Source organism: Ovis aries, chromosome 1 (genome assembly GCF_016772045.2).
Source record: "Ovis aries strain OAR_USU_Benz2616 breed Rambouillet chromosome 1, ARS-UI_Ramb_v3.0, whole genome shotgun sequence".
NCBI lineage: Eukaryota > Metazoa > Chordata > Mammalia > Artiodactyla > Bovidae > Ovis > Ovis aries.
In genome coordinates this window covers 268,339,394-268,359,971 of record NC_056054.1, presented here as the reverse complement: position 1 = coordinate 268,359,971, position 20,578 = coordinate 268,339,394, and the positions used below count along the sequence as shown (strand labels likewise).

The 20,578-nt window shown below is 41.4% G+C and overlaps 2 long non-coding RNA genes across 2 annotated transcripts in view; one reads left to right on the top strand and one right to left on the bottom strand.

Annotated features, from left to right (window-relative positions):
* Nucleotides 1-1,010: 1,010 nt before the first annotated feature.
* Nucleotides 1,011-1,378, bottom strand: LOC121818583 (uncharacterized). The gene is made up of 2 exons (XR_006058555.2): nt 1,232-1,378; nt 1,011-1,110 (listed from the first exon to the last, which is right to left on the bottom strand). It is a non-coding gene; the product is annotated as an uncharacterized LOC121818583 (long non-coding RNA).
* Nucleotides 1,379-1,499: 121 nt separating this feature from the next.
* The window catches only part of LOC132657707 (uncharacterized), a 30,769-nt gene continuing 11,690 nt past the window's right edge, over nt 1,500-20,578 (top strand). Inside the window, exons 1-2 of the long non-coding RNA XR_009596238.1 lie at nt 1,500-1,677; nt 17,101-17,155. This is a non-coding gene — a long non-coding RNA (uncharacterized LOC132657707). The remainder of the gene's footprint in view (nt 1,678-17,100; nt 17,156-20,578) is intronic.

The following is a 20,578-nucleotide window of genomic DNA, read 5'->3' as shown; positions in this document are numbered from 1 at the left end:
ATACTTTGGCACCTGATGTGAGGAGCTGACTCATTTGAAAAGACCCTGATGCTGGAAAAGATTGAGGGCAGGAGGAGAAGGGGATGACAGAGGATGAGATAGTTGGATGGCATCACTGACACAATGGACATGGGTTTGGGTGGACTCCAGGAGTTGGTGATAGACAGGGAGGCCTGGGGTGCTGTGATTCATGGGGTCACAAAGAGTCGGACATGACTGAGTGACTGAACTGAACTGAAGGACTGACTGTATTGTTTTTGCACGTAGTCCTCGCCCTCTGCCTTTAAAAGCTCTTGCCCACTGGGTTGGGTTGGAGGGGAGTCAGCCTTTGGAAAGGCATTGCCCTTCTCCCCCTCACCCGTGGTTTCTGGCATCCAAAATAAAACAAGCTTTCATTTCCACCCACCTGGCCTCTTTATTGGCTTTTGAGCAGTGAGCAGCTGAACCCCGCTTTTGGTTACACGATGGGATTTGAAGATGAGGTGTTGCTAAGGGTAAGGACTGGGGTCCCAAGCGCTGGGTTCTTTGACTCTCTGAGGCTACTCTTCTTAGTTTCCACTGTTCCACCACTAGACCATGTTGAAGGATGTATCTTAAGCTTCATCTAATTGCAACACTCATTTCCTTTAACATTCACCACAACAGCATCTTGCATTTTTTTCTCTCTTCGAAGTATTTAATGTTTTTCACAACATTTTCCATTTTTATCTATGATGATCTATCGTTTCCTGTCAGAGCCGGAAATATGATACCAGGATTGAGCAACTCTCCAGTCTTTTTCTCTTGGGTTAATTCTGAAACGGAAGAACCCAAACCTGTCTGTTATTTCTGCAACATTTTCTCCAAATGTCATTTCCTAATTTTGTAGGGGGAAAATATAATCCGTTTACTCTTAAAATGAAAGAATTTATCTAAAATCTTCTTGGCATTGCACAAATTCCTCTTGGTCTTTATAGGGTCATAAACCATTCATGAATCACAGGACACTTTCAGCTTTGATGTCTGACTAATTGGTTTGGCATTCATTCTTTAATTGTTAATTTGAGGGGAGGGTACAGTTGCCGGTTCTCTTGATTCTATAATTCTGCTGATTCTGGTAACATTGATTTCCTGTTTAAAATAGAAAAGAAAATGAAAGAGCAATGCAGTTAGATTTTATTTTTAAGAGCCTGAAAAGTATAATAATAAATCCTCTGAATAGGGGGAAATCAAGCCAAAGAAACATGTTTACTAAAGCTATGGACGATCCTGTAACAGAAGCACCGCTGCCCATGTCGAAAGAAGAAAATCCTGCACCCGACACTTCCTTTTCCAAAAGCAACACACAAGATCAGTGCTTTGGAAAGTATGCATTTGGACAGTATGGCTATTGTCACATCTCCGCTGCTAATGTGATGACTAAGATGGGGAACTCATCACATGTCACTTAAGTCATTGAGCAGCCCAGCTTCCTCAGAGAGCTTGGGAAATGTTTTTCATTTCAGAAATGAAAAACAACTGAAAATCGGCCCTGCTTGTATTTGAAGTCCAACTCACTGCATCCTGACTGACCCCCTAGTGTCTCTAAATTATTAATATCTTGCGTGCACGAGTGTTTAGTCACTTCAGTCGTGTCTGACTCTTTGCAGTCCCGTGAACTGTAGCCTGCCACGCTCCTCTGTCCATGAGGTTCTCCAGGTAAGAACACTGGAGTGGGTTGCCATGCCCTCCTCCAGGGAGTCTTTCCTCCTCCAGGGATTGAACCCAGATCTCCTGTGTCTCCTGCACTGCAGGTGGATTCTTCCCCATTGAGCCACCTGGGAAGCCCCTAAATTATCCTAGGGCTTTGAAATATGTAGAGAAGGGTTTTGAGAAGACTTTTGATAACCAGCCATTCAAATTGAGAGTAACTAAGTGAAGCAGCATTCTCATTCTACTTTAGCATTTTCAGTGCAGTGTATCCTGGTAATGGAAGTTAATAAGTCATTAAATTAATAAATGCCTTAATAAAGTTATTATATTTCTGTAAGTTTCTAATAGGAAGCTGTTTTAGGAAAACAATATAAAAAGAAACCTTATGTTGCATTTTATTTCTTTCAGTCATGTGCTTCATTTTTAATTCAGATTTTTACTAAAATAAATGAAGTATGTCAAGCTTTCCTTGTGCATCATTCTTTATGGATGTTAACATTCAGAGGAAACAAATCCTAATTTGCATTGGATAGCTAACTCTATAGACGGTGGGAGGAGCCTGGAGTGCTACAGTCCTTGAGGTCTAGCAACTGAACAACAACTAACTTGAATTTGTAGATATGAATACACCTGTGCTTTCCTACGAAAACCATTGTGTTTGGGTGGTTACTTTCTACAGTCCTACTTGTAGAAAAAAAAAAATTATGTATGCTGAGATTCTTCCAACAGAGTAATGGAATACAACATTGGAAACTACAAAGTACTGTGGTTAATTTCTTCTGCATGAACTTAAAATTTCAAGCTTCCTTTTTTCAGTCATTCTAGGAATTAACACTGTAAAACAACAGCTTTTAAAGCCATTTTGATGGCTACACAAAGATTATCCTGAATTCTGAGATCTTTTAAATGTTCAGAGTGCCTGGCCATCATGTAATTCTCATGGGAAAACAGGGCTGTGAACTGCTGGGGGCATTAACTAACTTGACCTAGAAAGCAGGCCCAGGTCTTCTTGTGAATCCAGAGGCCAGACAGGTTGAAGAAATAAAAAGTCCGTTTTAAACACCTGCACGTCCTCAGAAGCTGTGAAACGCTGGAACCTGTAAAAACTGACTTCCCATCCTGATTTCTAGGAAATGTTTTTTGTCTCATCAAAATAAGACTTTGTGATTTCAGCCCATCTCTTTTCTACTTTCTCTTTTGCCAACTGCCTTCTTCCCCTAAAAGGCGCCACGAGGTCCTAATGCTGCACAACTCTGTTCACAAGGTCTTTAAATGACTTGAACATTGTTGCGTGGATGTTAAATGTTATCATCACACACACAAAAAATGGTACTCACGAGAAACGATGGTGGTGTTAACTAAGCTTATTGTGGTTAACACTTTGCAATATACACATAGGTCACATATCAATAATATCTCAATAAAGCTGGAAAAAATGAATGACTTCTGTGTCATTTCCCTTTATTCCATCATATGGTTATAACGTTTCTTATATATCTGATACTTACACATGCAGCCCCAATGAGAGGATATGGGACTTTAGGCTTTCCTCCTGTGTCCTCAAAGGGTACCAAGCTGAAGGAGCTATGCCCCAGGGTGATTTTAGTTCATCTTACTGAACCTTGACACAAAGTATTTAATAACAATTGAAATGCAAAGTACACATGGCTTCAATGTGGGCAAATCTATTGGGTCATTTATTTTCCAGGATCGGTGTCTGTTACACAGTTAGGGGACAGAAAGAGGAAGGGAGGAAAAACAGAATGTCACTGGCTGTTTTTGACAGCACATTTCTAAACATTTAAGTTACCGGGGTTGTATGATTTCTCAATTCTGTTCACATGAGCGCTTGGAGAAACCATGCAAAATAAAATGAAAATGTTTATATTTGGAAGCTAGGTACCTAGGTATTTCTCCTTGATACTATACATTTGTTTTAGGATGAGGATGATGATGTGTGTGTGTGAGAGAGAAAGATACAGGCAGACAGACAGACTGAGAGTGTCAGAGAAGGGAGAGAGAGTGAAAAAGAAGATGGAAGGTGGTCTCTTCATAGAGGAAGACAGAAAGAAAATACATATATATATATATACTTGTTTCATTTCATGGGGAAAAATACTGCTTTCAAAGTTGCAGCAAAAACTATGACTGATTAATAGACATATTTTAAAAGTTGTAAGACAAACAGGGTGATAGTTCAGACACTGAATATATGTTCATGTTCTAGGCAGAAGGGGGCTGGAAGTCACTCAGGATGGTGGGTGGATGGATGGAACTAGCATCCATCCAGGATGGATCCAGCAGGGATGCTCCTGGATTGCCAGGAGCCCTTTCTTATTTAGTGGGATGCAAGAAGACAGTTACGATAGTCCTTGGAACTGATGGGGAGCATTGCTATTCTGTGGATATTCTCTTCTTCTGATGGTGATGACGATGAATAATTATGGAGCACCTCATATATATCCATAGTAAGTGCTTGATGGGGCTTTCCACGTGGCACTAGTGGTAAAGAACCTGCCTGCCAATGTAGGAGATAGATGTGGGTTCGATCCCTGGGTCGGGAAGATACCCTGGTGGAGGGCATGGTGACACACACCAGTTTTCTTGCCCGGAGAATCCCATGGACAGAGGATCCTGGTGGGCTATGGTCCATAAAGTTGTAGAGAGTCAGATACGACTAAGTGACTTAACACGCATGCTCACAACACTGATATCAATTGACTCATTTAACCCTCATAGCATCCCTCACAGTTTTCTTCTGATTCTGCCCTAATTCTTGTACTGGAATCTTTGATTTAAAGATGAAGAAGAAGAAACCCAACAATAGTCAGCTAGTGGGGCTGAACTGGGATTCAAACCCAAGCAGTCAAGCTCCCAGGCTGAGCTCCTGTCGCGGGCAAGTTGTGCTTGCCTGGAGCGCTCATTTCTAATCTCCTTTATTGTCCTTGGCAACAGGTTTTTATTTACATAGTAGCAATGACCTGTGTCTTAGAAGAAGTCATATTGGGAGGACTCTGGGTAACATGTCAAGACATCATGGCTGTTTAAAGAGAGAAGCAGCCCATGTCTTTAGTGAGTAACAAATGGAAAATTGTATTTGCTATTTTAGGTCACTTCTCTAAGTCAGAAGAGAGGAGGAGTAGAAAAAACTGTTATCGTGGGAGGTGTCTGAGATGGAAAGACTGTTTGAAAGTAAGGGAGGACTGAGTAGTATTAAAAGATGTTCCAGAGTCTACTCTGGAGAAGGGGATGACAGAGGATGAGATGGTTGGATGGCATCACCAACTCAACGGACGTGAGTTTGAGCAAGTTCCTGGAGATGGTGAAGGACAGGGAAGCCTGGCGTGCTGCAGTCCACGGGGTTGCAAAGAGTCAGACATGATTGAGCCACTGAACAACAGTCTACATCTGGCAAATTGGGGCTACAGGGTCAAGTGTGGGAACCCTCAAGGTCCCCAGGTCCTCCCCCTATGCCTTCCTCCAGGCAGCCTTTCTGAAAAGTTCTGCATTTAATTCTCTAGCTGGATCTTTCCCCCATTTAATACCAAGCCCAGGAATTGGAGAGAAATGAGAAGGGACTTCTGGAAACTTGCTGTACCTGAGTCATCCTTCTGACGTCTGATTTAGTTTCACTTTTCTTGCAAACCCTGAATAGAAGTTCTCTTGAGATCTGAGACCTGGAAGTCTTCTCTGACATTGTCCCTGCAGTTTTGTTCACATCTTTATAGATCAGTGAGGAGTTTACTGAGGGCAGAACACTGTTCTGTAGAGTCTATGAAATGTGTCCATTGAAACAGCAGCCACTGGGGAAGATAGGTTAGTGGTTAAAAGGCAGGTCCTTGGGCCCTTGCCCCACTCACTGAATCAGCACTGAGGGGGAAGATGCAGGGAGGGTGTCTGCCCTAAATGATGCATCTCAGAGGATTTTCGTACAAGGTAGCTTGCAGATCATCGCTTGATGGGCTTGCTGGTTCATAGAGAAACACTTCTTCGCTAACAATCATTATCTTTTTCTTTAATTGGATAATTGCTTTACAATGCTGTGTTGGTCTCTGCTGCACAACGGGAATCAGCCACAATTTTATATATATATATATATATATATATATATATGTATGTATGTATGTATGTATGTATCTCCACTCCCTCTAGAGTCTTCCCTGCTTCCCATCAAGCACTCTAGGTTGTCATAGAGCACCAGGGTGGCTTCCCTGTGTGATACAGAAGAAGCTATCTATTTTACACACTGTAATGGACATATGGAGAAGGCAATGGCACCCCACTCTGGTACGGCACCCCACTCTGGTACTCTTGCCTGGAAAATCCCATGGACGGAGGAGCCTGGTAGGCTGCAGTCCATGGGGTCGTGAAGAGTCGGACACGACTGAGGGGCTTCACTTTCACTTTTCACTTTTCACTTTTCACTTTCATGCATTGAAGAAGGAAATGGCTACCCACTCCAGTGTTCTTGCCTGGAGAATCCCAGGGATGGAGGAGCCTGGTAGGCTGCCGTCTATGGGGTTGCACAGAGTCAGACACGACTGAAGTGACTTAGCAGCAGCAGCAGCAGCAATGGACATATGCCAAAGCTACTTTCTCAATTTTTCCTAATCTCTATAGATCTGTTCTCTACATCTGCATCTCCATTCCTTTCCTGTAAATAGGTTCATGAGTAGTATTTTTCTAGATTCCATATACATGCGTTAATACATGATATTCATTTTTCTCTGAGTTCCATCACTCTGTATAACAAGTTCTAAGTTCATCCACCTCACTACAACTGACTCAAATTCATTCTTTTTTTATGGCTGAGTACTGGAATATTACTCAGCTAATAATTGTTAAATGATTTTCTGTTTCAGGACTGCTATAAATGTTCAATACCAGGGCTATGTGGATTGATGAATGACTAACTTACTCCCGCCATGAGTGGGGTCCAAGTTCATCAAATAAAATTCATGTAGGCCTGAAATGAAGAGGTGAATGAGACTCAAAAACAAGGCAGATTCTCTCATCAGCCTTTTCTAACTGTATCCTACCATCATTGGAGAATGGATTTTTGAACTAGTGTTTCCCTATTCGAATAAGTCATTCTTTCCCCTTTCACAGAATTTGACTCATGGAAACTTACTTAAATCTTTCGAAACATTCTTTAATACAAATCTGGGGTTTCCAAGCTTTTAAAGAAATCACAGTGCTTACAAAACCTTAAATATTTGTAAATCTTTGCAGACCATATGGGTGACTTTGATAGCACACCCTAAAATACCACTGACATTGTGGGAAATTTCCACTAAGATTAATAGTTCTCTCCAATGGAGATGGACTTATTAAAAGCATAAATAAGTGTTGCTTATTTTATTTATTTAGAAAAAAAAATACAATCTCTCTAAATGTCTTGTAATTTGATGGGAAGAACATGTATTCTGAGAATTAAAAAAAAACAAACAAACTTATGTTTAGGGCTTCCCTGGTGCCCAGTGATTAAGACTGCTTCCACTTCTGTGATGCAGGTTGGTTTAATCCCTGGTCGGGAAACTAAAATCTTGAATGCTGTGAGGTGTAGCATCAGTGTTTGAGTTATTTCACACGTGCAGAGCAAGAGATTTTCATTGTCACTTCAGGGTAAATTAAGACTAGTAATAACAGTGTGCCGGGGTCCAGCCCCAGTCGATCCAGGGAATTCGAAGGTGGGGACAGTGTTGGCATCCTTGGAAAAATACATATTTAATCACAGGTATACAGAAAGATTGGAAACGGATAGTGTAGAAGGAAAATTAGTGGAGAAAAAGAGGCTGAATAACTTGGTTTACGTGGAATAGCATCCATGCTCCAGATGGGAATTCAGCCAGAAAAACAGGGAGCAAGAAAGAATGACATGGGGGGCATCAGTCTTTCCAGAAACTGATCTGATTTCTTTATTTTGGGGTTTGCTTATATACCTTTTGTTACATATAGGGATGAATACAGAGTCACGTGGGGGTCAGCAGTCCTGACCTTTATCAAAATCAGGTGCTTCACATAAAAAGGTATTAGGGATTTTACATCATCTTCTGGCCATGAGTGAGACCTGCTGACATTTTATGATCCTTTCTTTCTGATAACCAAAAATCTTATTTCTTCCAAGGGTGTTTTTTCTTAAACCAGGCACCACCCTCCAAATAAAGTTGCATTCCTATAGGGTGAGGGTGTAGTGAGTTACAATCAAGAAAGGAATTTATTTAACCCAAGGTTAACATGATTAATCTTAAAGGTTAATGCTTATTTCTCCTATATGCTTAAAGGTTAATACTTATTTCTCCTATATGTTAGTTATATTCATTATAAGGGCAGGGAATATGGAGATTTAGCAGCAAACATCAGCCCAACAAATGAAAATCCTTTCACCAATGTTCCCCTTAAGATCTATTTAGTCTTAAGATAGTGATAAAGTTACATTTTTACATAGCAAGGACACAGTGATTTATAACAAAGTACAGTGATCTATTACAAAAGAGGAAATTCATTAACTCAAAAAGTCTAGTATTGCTAACCTTAAAACTACTATATTTCCTTTTCTATATTCCAAATACATTGATTAATATATTCCCAGGTGCCTAAGGATACGGAGGCCTGGCGGCAATCATTGACTCAACAATGAGAAAAGCCCTATGCTAATTAAGACTTTCAAAATACTCCAAAACTCTCTGTTCTGTCTATGGTTGAGAGGTAGTAAACAATCATGTGGGTAGTGGCAGGAGTATGGATAATCCTGTCACACAAGCTAGTCTGTCAGCAGAGAGGTTTGACCTAAGACACCCTTGTCACACCCAGGGCAGGGAATTAGCAGCAATTATTGGCACAACAAATGAAAAACCCTTCACCAATATAATTCCTAACCAACCCACTATACTAATAATTTCCAACTCCCCAAAGGAATTTGCCTTTAGTAAGTCTAAAACATCTCGTGCCTCTCAGGTTGGGAGGCTATAAACAATCACATGTGGCCGGACGAACCTATAGAGGCTGGCTAGATAAACTTCAGAGGAGTCCATAAGCTGAAACACTCTTGTCATGCCCAGGAATTTTTATTGCCTTGGAGCTGCACGTTTACTCCTTCTCAGAGAAAAACGATTATGGGGGAGAGCATAAAACAGACTCTGGTTTTGGGGTAGATGCTCGGGAACAGGGGGTTTCCTGAGGCTTGATCACGCCTTTGCATATGCCAAGCCTCCTTCCTCATGATCTTTGCCATGGGCGGAGTTCCTCACGCTGGCCCCTGGCAACAGTGCTCTTTGGATTTCCCAATAGGGCTCATGAATCTTTCTTTGAATTAGTGATTATTCCTACAATATCCAATGACCAGCAGTTTCAGACACAGTCACATGTATGATGGCTAAACTGGAGATGGAGTGTAGAGAAATCAGTATTGCTCAGAGCAAGGATTACCAAATACTGCCTGAAACAAACTTACAGGAAAAATACATTCATTGTTTATCCTAATGCAAACTGAACTAGCCATACTTTTTAGTTTTGTTTGTTTACATGCTCAATCTGTTTTAACTCTAATCACTGGAAAGAAAAAAAAAATAGAAGCATTTTTAAGAAAACCAAGATATTGAGAACTTTTGTTTCTCATTATTACTGCCAGAGTCACCTTCACTGTCTCATGAAGTACCCTAGGTAGCCACCCTTGCCCATCAGTGGCTGCTTCCCATCCCCACACCCTGCGCCTGCCAGCTGATGCAGGGAGTGTGGGATTTTTTAGGCTTTCCAGCTTGTTAGTGAATAGGGATTTGTCTTTTGGGGAGGATTCAAGGTTGCGGCACTTGTAGGGGAGCCTGTATCTCCAGAGTCAAGTCAGCTCAGGGTTCCCTCCTCTTTAAACCTTAAGAGCCTCTCCACACAGAGGCTCACAGGCTGACCCAAGGTCTATGTGCACTCACACACCCCTGAAGATGCACGCACACTCCTCTCTGCCTCATTTCATAGGTAGTGTATTTACTTATGACTTCCTGATTCCACACAGCGGTAATATACTTTTTAAAAGTTGAAGTGTAGTTGATCACAATATTATGTTAGTTTCAGGTATACAGTAAAGTGATTCAGTCATGCAAATATATATGTATCTATTCAATTATATTTCATTATGCTCAAACTGCCACACAATTGCACTCATCTCACATGCTAGTAAAGTAATGCTCAAAATTCTCCAAGCCAGGCTTCAGCAATACGTGAACCGTGAACTTCCAGATGTTCAAGCTAGTTTTAGAAAAGGCAGAGGAACCAGAGATCAAATTGCCAACATCTGCTGGATCATGGAAAAAGCAAGAGAGTTCCAGAAAAACTTCTATTTCTGCTTTATGGACTATGCCAAAGCCTTTGACTGTGTAGATCACAGTAAACTGTGGAAAATTCTGAAAGAGATGGGAATACCAGACCACCTGATCTGCATCTTGAGAAATCTGGATGCAGGTCAGGAAGCAACAGTTAGAAGTGGACATGGAACAACAGACTGGTTTCTAATAGGAAAAGGAGTACATCAAGGCTGTATATTGTCACCCTGCTTATTTAACTTCTATGCAGGGTACATCATGAGAAATGCAGGGCTGGATGAAGCACAAGCTGGAATCAACACTGCCGGGAGAAATATCAATAACCTCATATATGCAGATGACACCACCCTTATGGCAGAAAGCGAAAAAGAACTAAAGAGCCTCTTGATGAAAGTGAAAGAGAATGGAAAAGTTGGCTTAAAGTTCAACATTCAGAAAACAAAGATCATGGCTTCTGGTCCCATCACTTCATGGCAAATAGATGGGGCAACAGTGGAAACAGTGCCTGGCTTTATCTTTTGGGGCTCCAAAATCACTGCAGATGGTGACTGAAGCCATGAAATTAAAAGACGCTTACTCCCTGGAAGGAAAGTTATGACCAACCTAGATAGCATATTGAAAAGCAGAGACATTACTTTGTCAACAAAGGTCTGTCTAGTTAAGGCTATGGTTTTTCCTGTGGTCATGTATGGATGTGAGAGTTGGACTATAAAGAAAGCTGAACACCGAAGAAATGATGCTTTTGATCTGTGGTGTTGGAGAAGACTCTTGAGAGTCCCTTGTACTTCAAGGAGATCCAACCAGTCCATCCTAAAGGAAATCAGTCTTGGGTGTTCATTGAAAGGACTAATGTTGAAGCTAAAACTCCAGTATTTTGGCCACCTGATGTAAAGAGCTGACTGACTGGAAAAGACCCTGATGTTGGGAAAGATTGAGGGCAGGAGGAGAAGGGGACAACAGAGGATGAGATGGTTGGATGGCATCACCAACTCAATGGACATGAGATTAGGTAGACTCCAGGAATTGGTGATGGACAGGGAGGCCTGGTGTGCTGCAGTTCATGGGGTTACAAAGAGTCAGACACAACTGAGTGACTGAACTGAACTGATAGTTTATTACAAGATATTGAATATAGTTCCCTATGCTATATAATGAATCTTTGTAGCTTATCTATTTTATATCTAGTAGAGCATATCTGTTAATCCCTTACTCCCAATTTATTCTACCCCTCCACTTTGGTCACCAAAAGTTTGCTTTCTATGTGGGTGAATCTGTTTCTGTTTTATAAATAAGTTCATTTGTACTAGTTTTCAGATTCCATAAATAAATGATCTCATATAAGATTTGTCTTTCTTTGTCTTAATTATTTCTCCTAGTATGATAACTTAGGTCCATCCATGTTGCTACAATTGGCATTGTTTCATTCTGTTTTGCAGTTGAGTAATATTCCATTGTGTATATATATATACATATACACACAATATTCCAATGTGTGTATATATATACACACACACAACATTCCATTGTGTGTGTATATATATATATATATACATATATATATATACACATAATATTCCATTGTGGATATATATATATATATATATATATATATATATACATACACACATACATCTTGTTTATATGTTCATCTGTTGAAGGACATTTAGATTGTTTCCATGTCTTGGCTACTGTGAATAGTGCCGCTACATTACTTTTCATGAAAGTGAAAGTGAAAGTTGCTCGTTGTGTCTGACTCTTTGTGACCCCATGGACTATACAGTCAATAAAATTCTCCAGGCCAGAATACTGGAGTCAGAAGCCTTTCCCTTCTCCAGGGGATCTTCCCAACCCAGGGATCAAACCCAGGTCTCCCACATTGCAGGTGGACTCTTTACCAGCTGAGCCACAAGGGCAGTGCTAGAATACTGGAGTGGGTAGTTTATCCCTTTGCCAGTGGATCTTCCTGACCCAGGAATCGAACCGGGGTCTCCTGCATTGCAGGCGGATTCTTTACCAACTGAGCTACCAGGGAAGCACTTTTCGTATATTATCTCATTTAATCCTGCATTAGTCTTATGAGGACAATAGCATTTTCTCTATGTATTTCGAATCAGACAGTCAAGACTTAGAATGATTAAGTAATCTGTCCATAGTCCATAAAAATTCACATGAAACACCTCTTCCAAAGTCCAAGCTCTTACCGTCTCTTTGTATACCATCGCTTTCTTCCACTCTTCCGACGTGCTCTCTCTATTCTATATCTCAGGTAAATCAGAAAGGGATCATAAGAACTTAATACAAATGAAGAGATGCCCTGGGTTTTGGGTCAGGCTGACTCGGTGAACTTTCCTATTTGGGGCAAGTTGCCGAATCTCTCTGAGACTCAGTTTTCCTATTCTTTAAAACTGGAATACAAACGCTGCCTGCATAAGTTTTCTGGGATGATGAAATGAAGAGAGAGCCAAAAGGGAGAACAGAAAGATCATAGGAGAACGTGAAAGGGGAGGAAGAAGGTTAATTGTGCCAGGAATCTGGGATGGGAGTCTGTTAAATCCAAGCCTGACTTTTCAATGTGAGGTTTTTGAAAGCTTTGTATAAGGAGCAGTGATGGCTTTGAGGGGACAAGCATGACCCTCAGATTCATATGTAGAATCTGTGTGTACAGCAGCCGCTATGGCTTTTAATTCACCACGGGAAGAGGAAGGTTAAGGCTCAGAACTCCTGAGAATTCCTTAAAAATCTCTGTTCATGACTAAGAAATATTTATGTTCTTTGTAGAATATACAGTTGCTTTTCTGGACTTCCCTTGAGGAAAAAAGCATCCCCCATCTATTACTTTTATTTATTTTCTGAAAAACAAAGCAAAACAAAAAAATCTGAGCCAATACTTACAGCAAATATTTCTGAACTTGAACAAAATGTTATTACAATTCTCTGAGTAATCTAGGCTGGGCTGGGCCAACTCTCTGGGCCTTTCTAGCTCATCTGAACAGGAAACAGATTAACTTGAGGAATTCCATGGACCTGTGTGGAGCATCTGGTTTACACCTTGCCCTGTGCTGGGCATCCGTCCATGAATAACCAAGGCCTCCCCATCACAAGTGGGGATGGAGGGGTGAGTGTGGGGACAGGAGTCACTTAACCTGATACACACGGGTGGGTTGCATCAGGTGGTCCACATGCCGTGAAGAAATACTGCCAGGCAGCAGAAGAGAGCATGAAGGGGACAGCCAGGAAGAAGGACCTGGCATATCACAGAAGGCTTCTCTGAGGAGGTGGCATTTGGGCTCATATTTGCATATGGTTACGGAACCTGGCACGAAGCATGTTACAGGTGGCTCTTGTGGAAGTTGCCTTCACAGAATGCTAGGGAAGGAAGTCAAGGCAGCAAGGAATTTGGGTTTTGTTAGCAAATGTGAAGCTGTAAGAATATGCCTTTACTTGGGCCCTTGTCTTCAACTTACACTTTCTATATCCTCCACCTTGTGTGTGTGTGTGTGCGTGTGTGCGCTGTATTCTTTTATGAATAATCATTCAGATATGGCCACAAGATGAGATCAAGGAGAGGCTCAGGAAAAAAACAAAACAAAGTTGATTATATTATGATGACTTGAGGCAGGACCTTATGGGAAAGACCCCAGAGTGGAGGCAGAAGTTGGCGGTGGAGGGGCAACCTTGAGGCCTTGGTCTTTACTGAGGTTTCCCCAGGAAAGGCAAGGCTTCCCTGGTGGCTCAGATGGTAAAGAATCTGCCTACAATGCAGGAGACGCAGGTTAGATCCTTGGGTCGGGAACATCCTGTGGGGCAGGGAATGGCAACCCACTCCATGACTCTTGCCTGGAAAATTCCATGAACAGAGGGGCCTGGTGGGCCACAGTCTGTGGGGTTGCACAGAGTCAGACATGAGTAAGTGACTAACGCACACACACACAGGAAAGACAGCAGGGTGGATGCACGGCTTAGGATAGGCTAGTCAGAACGACTCCCATGGGCTTTGGGCTCTGGAGTTGGTCCTAGTGCTGAAGGGAAAGTGGTATCTACCCCTGGGGTGTAAGGGCAAGGGAAGAGTTGTGGTTTTGGACAGGTTAGTTCATCTGTCAAAGACACACTCCTGACTAGGCCCTTGGCTATCTCTAAGGAAGGCAACCAGAAAAGTCTGTTTTAGAATGTCAAGACATCATCATGTAACTGGGAAGGGGTGATTTTTTTTTTTCTATTTCTTTTTTTTTTTTTTTTGGTTAATTTTAAATTTACACCGGATCTGCTTCTGTGACTTAAACTTTTTTTTGTTATTATAAATGTCCATAATGGCCTGCCTCAGGGAGATCACCTGATCAGCCCCCGTGTGAAGGGCTGCAAGGAAGCGAAACTAACACATCCCTCTGTGACGCTTGCCATTCTAGGGGACATTTGCCAGGGTTGAATAGTCTTTTTATTTTGTTTCCTCACCTCCCTCGGCCCCCTCAACCTTCATCTCTGGTCCATAAAAGAGCCGGGCATCCAGGCCCTGACAAGATGGCTATTTTGAGGCACTAGCCTGCCATCTCCTTGGTCAGCTGGCTCCCTGATTCAAGTCTCTTTCTTGTTTCAACCTCTCGTCTCTCGCAATCACTGGCCTGTCGTGTGCAGAGGGCAGAGGGAGCTTGGATTCAGTAACAACAACACACAGAAAAATTGGAAAAAAACCCATAAATCTACAGTTCAGTATATGTCCACATTCTTTTAAAAATATTTATGTATTTATTGGGGTATAGTTGCTTTACCGTGTTGGGCTAGCTTCTGCTGTACAATGGAGTGAATCGGCCTTCTCTCCTGGTTCACCCATCCCACCCCTCTAGGTTATCCCAAGCACCAAACTCAGCCCCTCGTGCTGTGCAGAGGTTCCCACTAGCGAGCTGCTTTACACGTGGTCGTGTATATATGTCCACCCCCAAATCCCAATTCATCCCCCGCTCCGCCTTCCCCCTCCACGTCTCTACACATGCTCTATGTCCACGTTTCTGCTGTCACCCTGCAAACAGGTCCATCTGTACCATGTTTCTAGATTCCACATTTACGTTGTTGATATGCGGTAGCCATGCGTTCCGGGAAACCAACTCACTCAGAAGGACAATGCACACAGTGGAGTGCAATTTATTACACTGGCGGGCCCAAGGCAGAGTCTCATAGCCAAGGACCCCGACCGACTTCTGTGGCAACCTTATATACCTTAAGTGTACTGTTCAAGCCCACCTCCCCAAATTCTTTAAACCTAGTCTGGAAAGTGTTAAAGGCAGATGCAATCAGGTCACAGCCATGATTCATAATCACAAGGATCAGCTGGTTACACATAGTAGCCTACGCCAATGGGTGCCATACAGATGACAAAGGTGATTGACCACATAGGGGATTATTGCATTCTTTTTGACAACGGGAAATCTTGGTATGGAATCTGGTGTCTCTCAGTCCGGGAGGCCTGTTCGGCCATAGGTATGTTATCCCCATGGTTACCAGGCACACAGTCCAAAGCTCACTGAAAGTGCAAGATGGAGTTTCCTTCTTTTTCAAGATAGAGTCAGCTCGGCCTGTTCTTTTCCTCCCTCAGATATGCATAGATCCACATTCTTACCTACACATCAGGAATAGGGAACAGACACAAGTGCCCCAGGGTTTCCCCCACTGTAAGTCCCTATGACTAGTGTTGGGGGGATAAACAGATGCCCCAGCACTCCTGCACTGATGCCAGCCCTGTCAGATCAACCCACGGATGGCATCAAAGGGGAGGCGGACCCTGCTGGCTCCACGGTCCAGGGCTCCGGGCTCACTCGGATGCTCCTGAAAATCCCTGTTTTGTAATATTGACGAGAAAGTTAAAACGGACTTTGCAAATCAAAACAGAGTGGGTGTGAAAGGAGCCGAGTGAAACCTCGTCAAAGGGGCGACTTCCACGGGACATTAGGAAACAAGCAGTACACCTGTGTGGGCACAGATGTAGAGTGTGAGAGAACTGGGGACCGCGTCGGCTCAGCAGCAAAGAATCTGCCTGCGATGCAGGAGCCGCAGCAGACGTGGGTTCAGTCCCCGGGTCGGGAAGATCCCCTGGAGGAGGGCATGGCAACCCACTCCAGTATTCTTGCCTGGAGAATCCCATGGACAGAGGAGCCTGGCACGTTACAGTCCGTACGTCACAAAGAGTCAGACACAAATGGAACGACTCAGCACGCACGCAGGCGTGTGGCAAGAGCGTATAGCTCGGCCAGTGGAGCAGTGGGAACAAAACAGAGCCCCGCTGAGCAAAGACTTCAGAAGAGGAGCAGTGCGAAATGGAATTGAGGATGTGAGTTAGAGTCTGGGAAGAGTTAGAAACAGGATTACAAGAAACAAAAAACAGTTTTTCAGATGGATACTGAGGATCTGTTTGCCCCTACGTGATCCACTGCGTGTACACAGTGGCCTGGCCTGTGACGTGTGGCAGGAATGGGTACTCTCCCTGGTATTTGCAGTACCTGCTGCAGAAGCCTTAATTTCAAGGTGTGTTCTGGGCCTGCCCTTTCCGGGGCAGTAACCTGGGGGCAGAAGGGCTTCTGTTAGAGAGGGGCTTACCCAGGGTACATCACTGTGTTTGCCAGAGTCTGCACAGAATACCTGAAGATCAACAGTTCATTTCAGACAGATGGGTGCTAAGCCGATTCATTTATGTTCGACTCTTTGCAACCCTATGTACTATAGCTCGCCAGGCTCCTCTGTCCATGGCAAGAATACTGGAGTGGGTAGCCGTTCCCTTCTTCAGGGGATCTTTCCAACCCAGGGATCAAACCCAGGTCTCCCACACTGCAGGCAGATGCTTTGCTGTCTGAGCCGCCAGGGAAGCCCTGGAGTGTAGAGTGTAAGGAAAATACCAAATCACTGACATGAGGAGTGGGAGAGGATGGAGTTAATTCAAATGAATTGAGACCAACAAGATTACTGATGAGAATCCAAGCAATACTTTAGTGTGATTTGTCAAGACCAGGCTGATGAAGTTATCATTTTCCTAGCCTCAATGACCTTAAGCTGAGTTTTTCTTCTAAACTGAATTTATTGTATATTTTTTCATTACATATTTAATTCATTCCACTTTTTTTTCTCCCTTTAGAGAGTGATCTGGTGAAAGAAAAACACTCTGAATTCCAAGATCGTGCTGTCTAAAGGTAAGGAGATTAGAAGTTGTGTTTTGGTGAACTTGATGGTTCAGCCATCTGACATTAGAGATGGAGAAGTATTTCTGATGGGTGCTGTGGTGTAAGCAAATATTATCTTCTGTAAGTTGATACTGCTGAGTCCTTCCTTGTATTAGTTAGTGCATCGGGGGGAAGTGTAAAATTTGAAGTATTTCTTGCTTCTTTTTAGGTCTACTTTAGAATAGAGACAAAACCGGCATCTATGTTGCTTCTTGGTTACAGTGCCTCACTAGTGAGGCACGGGAGCTGTTGGGAGAAGCTCCTGGTCTGAGCCCTAGAGGTCCAAGTCTCTGCTGAGCTTTGGGCTTTTGCTTGAAGCCTCTTGATATCATAGGAAGGTCTTGTTCTGGCAGTTGTGCTTTTATGATGTACTTGGGCTTCTTGGATGCTTCCTTTCTTTTTGATTTAGATTATTGCTCTTAATAAGCAAGATTCTCTTTATGTCCCTCCACGTTTTGTTATACACCAACCTGCAAGGGAGTAATTGTGTCTGTTGTATTTTTGTATTATCTCTGGCATAGCATTTAAAAATATTTTAATTTAAAATGTTATGTCACAAAATTATGAAATACTTTTGGGAAAGGACCCTTCAAAAACTATCTCCTGGCTATTTAGAAATGGCAGCTATTATTATTTTGCTACCAATTCATATGCTTTTTTTTCATATGGCACATACTGTTTGAAATCCTGAGCAATATTTAAGAAAAAAAACATTAAAAGTGAGTAAATGAAATATACACATCTTTTCTTCCCTCCTTTGCCCCATGACAACTAATTCCCTTTCAAGGAGACATCTGATATCATCTCTGGTTTTCTAATTTACTGGACCTTTCAGATTATTTTTATTATTTATAATTTTTCTCTATTAAGCAATATTTGATGAATACATTAATGAACGCCCTTACACACGTGTTGTTTCTCATACGTGTATTTGGTTTGAAAGCAAAGCCATCACTCAATGCCTACAGCAAAAACTGACTCTTTTTCTTGCTATACAAGGGAAAAGAGTAGCTGTGGGATATAGTTGTATCAAAATAATGCAGAAGCTGATCTTATATAGGGTTTGGGAAGCATTGAGACCAGGGATTGACAGAATTCCAGAAGCAAGAGTGTTTAAAGATTGGTTGACCTTCAGTTGCAGAACCTTGGCAATGGCATGTGCCTTTAAGAAGTGCAGTTAGTAAATCTCATTTTCACTGATGGACTGGAATGACTTTGAAAAAAAGTTGTGGTGAATTGTTTATGTCTTGGGACTATGGCCAAAGAACAGTCATTTTTTCCTTTCTTGAATTTAGAGTATAGAAACTTTAAAATGTCATCTTCATGAGAAATTCATAGGAATGGAATTGCTGGGTCAAATAGTATGTGCTTTCTGTATTTTGACTGGCTTCCAAGAGGTTTACCAACTTATACACCAACTAGCAATGAATGACAGTGTTCATTATCCCATAATGTGGTGTGTCATCGAGTTTTTGGTCTTTGTTAACCTGACAGGTAAAATACAGTACCTTCTTGAAGTTTTAGCTTCTCTGTTTCTTAGCATAAATGAACTTGAGAAACTTTGTCCATGATTAAAAGCCATCATGTTTATTTTCTATAATATTTTGCTAACATCTGCCCATTTTCAATAGGGTTTTTAATGTTGATTTTAAAGAACTCTTTATATATTAATTAGACCTTTACATTAAGAGTGGTAAATATTTTCTCTATGTATTGTCTTTTGACTTTGGTTATGACGTTTATTCAGAGGAGAGGAGCATATAAAAGCCTGCTTGTACACAGTTGGGTTGATCAATTTTTTATTGTCTTTCAGGTTTAATGGTATGGTTGGAAAGACTTTTTAATTTTAAGAATATAATATTTTTCTATGCTTTGTCCTAGTGGTTTTATGGTGTCACTTTCTATCATTCTTCTGGGCTTTTATAGTGGAATACGTATTAAGGAGGATTACACTTTTTCAGGTAGCAACTTAGTTGACTCAGCACTATTAGAAAATGCCTATTTCTTCATTAATCAGAAACGTCATCTTTGCCTCAAACTATTTTTCCATAAATGTGGAAATTTACTTCAAAATTTTCTCTTCTGATCTATTGATATATCTGTTGACTTTTTCATTTAACATGATATTATGAGCATCTTTGTAATTGGTAACCAGGCTTCTTGCTTATTACTGTGGTATTTCTATCAAGCGAACATTCTATACTTTATTCCACAATCTCCTTCTTCTTGCCCAATATTTAACATTGGTGGAATTTTGGTTACAAGCCAACAAATTGATTTCCAAAACTTTACCTCTGTTTATTCCATAAATAACCAGTTGTGAAGGCTACTGTCTTGACCTGCTTTATCTGACCACTGCTTACAGCTGCAGATCACAGGTGTAGATTTTCTCATTAAAGCCTGAGTTAGATCTCTAAGTGTGTTGGTAAAAAAAAAAAAAAAAAAAAAAGGCTGAAAAAAAAATCCTTCAGCAACCAAATATCTGTCATAAAATGGAAAAGAAAAATCTATTGGGTCTTTAAACTTTTCTTGTGAATTAGAACATCTAGAACTTGAAGAGAAATGCTATTCTCAGTTCCAGGTGCTAGTTGAAAATAGCTGGCTATAGGACCTCATTTTCTTATGAATGTGCTCGCACCAAACTCTGGAGAAGGCAATGGCACCCCACTCCAGTACTCTTGCCTGGAAAATCCAATGGATGGAGGAGCCTGGTGGGCTGCCGTCCATGGGGTCGCACAGAGTCGCACACGACAGAAGCGACTTAGCAGCAGCAGCAGCAGCACCAAAATCAATTTTTTTGGTGGATGATTCAGAAACATTGGTTGAGCCATCATGGTGCCAAATTTGTAAGTGTGCAGATGTGTGTAAAAATATGTGGGGTGTGAATATGTGTGCTATGTTCCCCAGAGAATAACACCGACATGTGTGTGCTTCCTAGAGCTATTCTAATTTTTATTCCCTATACCAGAGATTATACTGACTTATTCTAAGGGAGAAAAGAGTGCTATTAGCTTTCCATGCCCACGGAAATGAAGTTTAAACTCAGACACAAATTCCTTTTTCCTGGACCTAAGTTTGCCTCACTGGTTAGGGTTGGATCCGTCTGAAGTCAGGCAGTTTGATAACTTCATCTTTATCTATACATATCTTAGAGAAAAACTTCCTCTACAGGCATTAAATGGTATCTCAATTTTATTTTATTTTTTATAGCCACTTCTTTTAATAATATTATTTGGTAAGAAGCTATATTAATACTAAATATTAAGCAAATATTTAACATGAATTATCTATTGAAATTTAAAAAATCTTTCTAGTCTTTTTATTTTTTTAATTTTTAAAAGTAAATTTTATTTTATTTTATTTTTAATTTTTATTTTTACTTTATTTTACTTT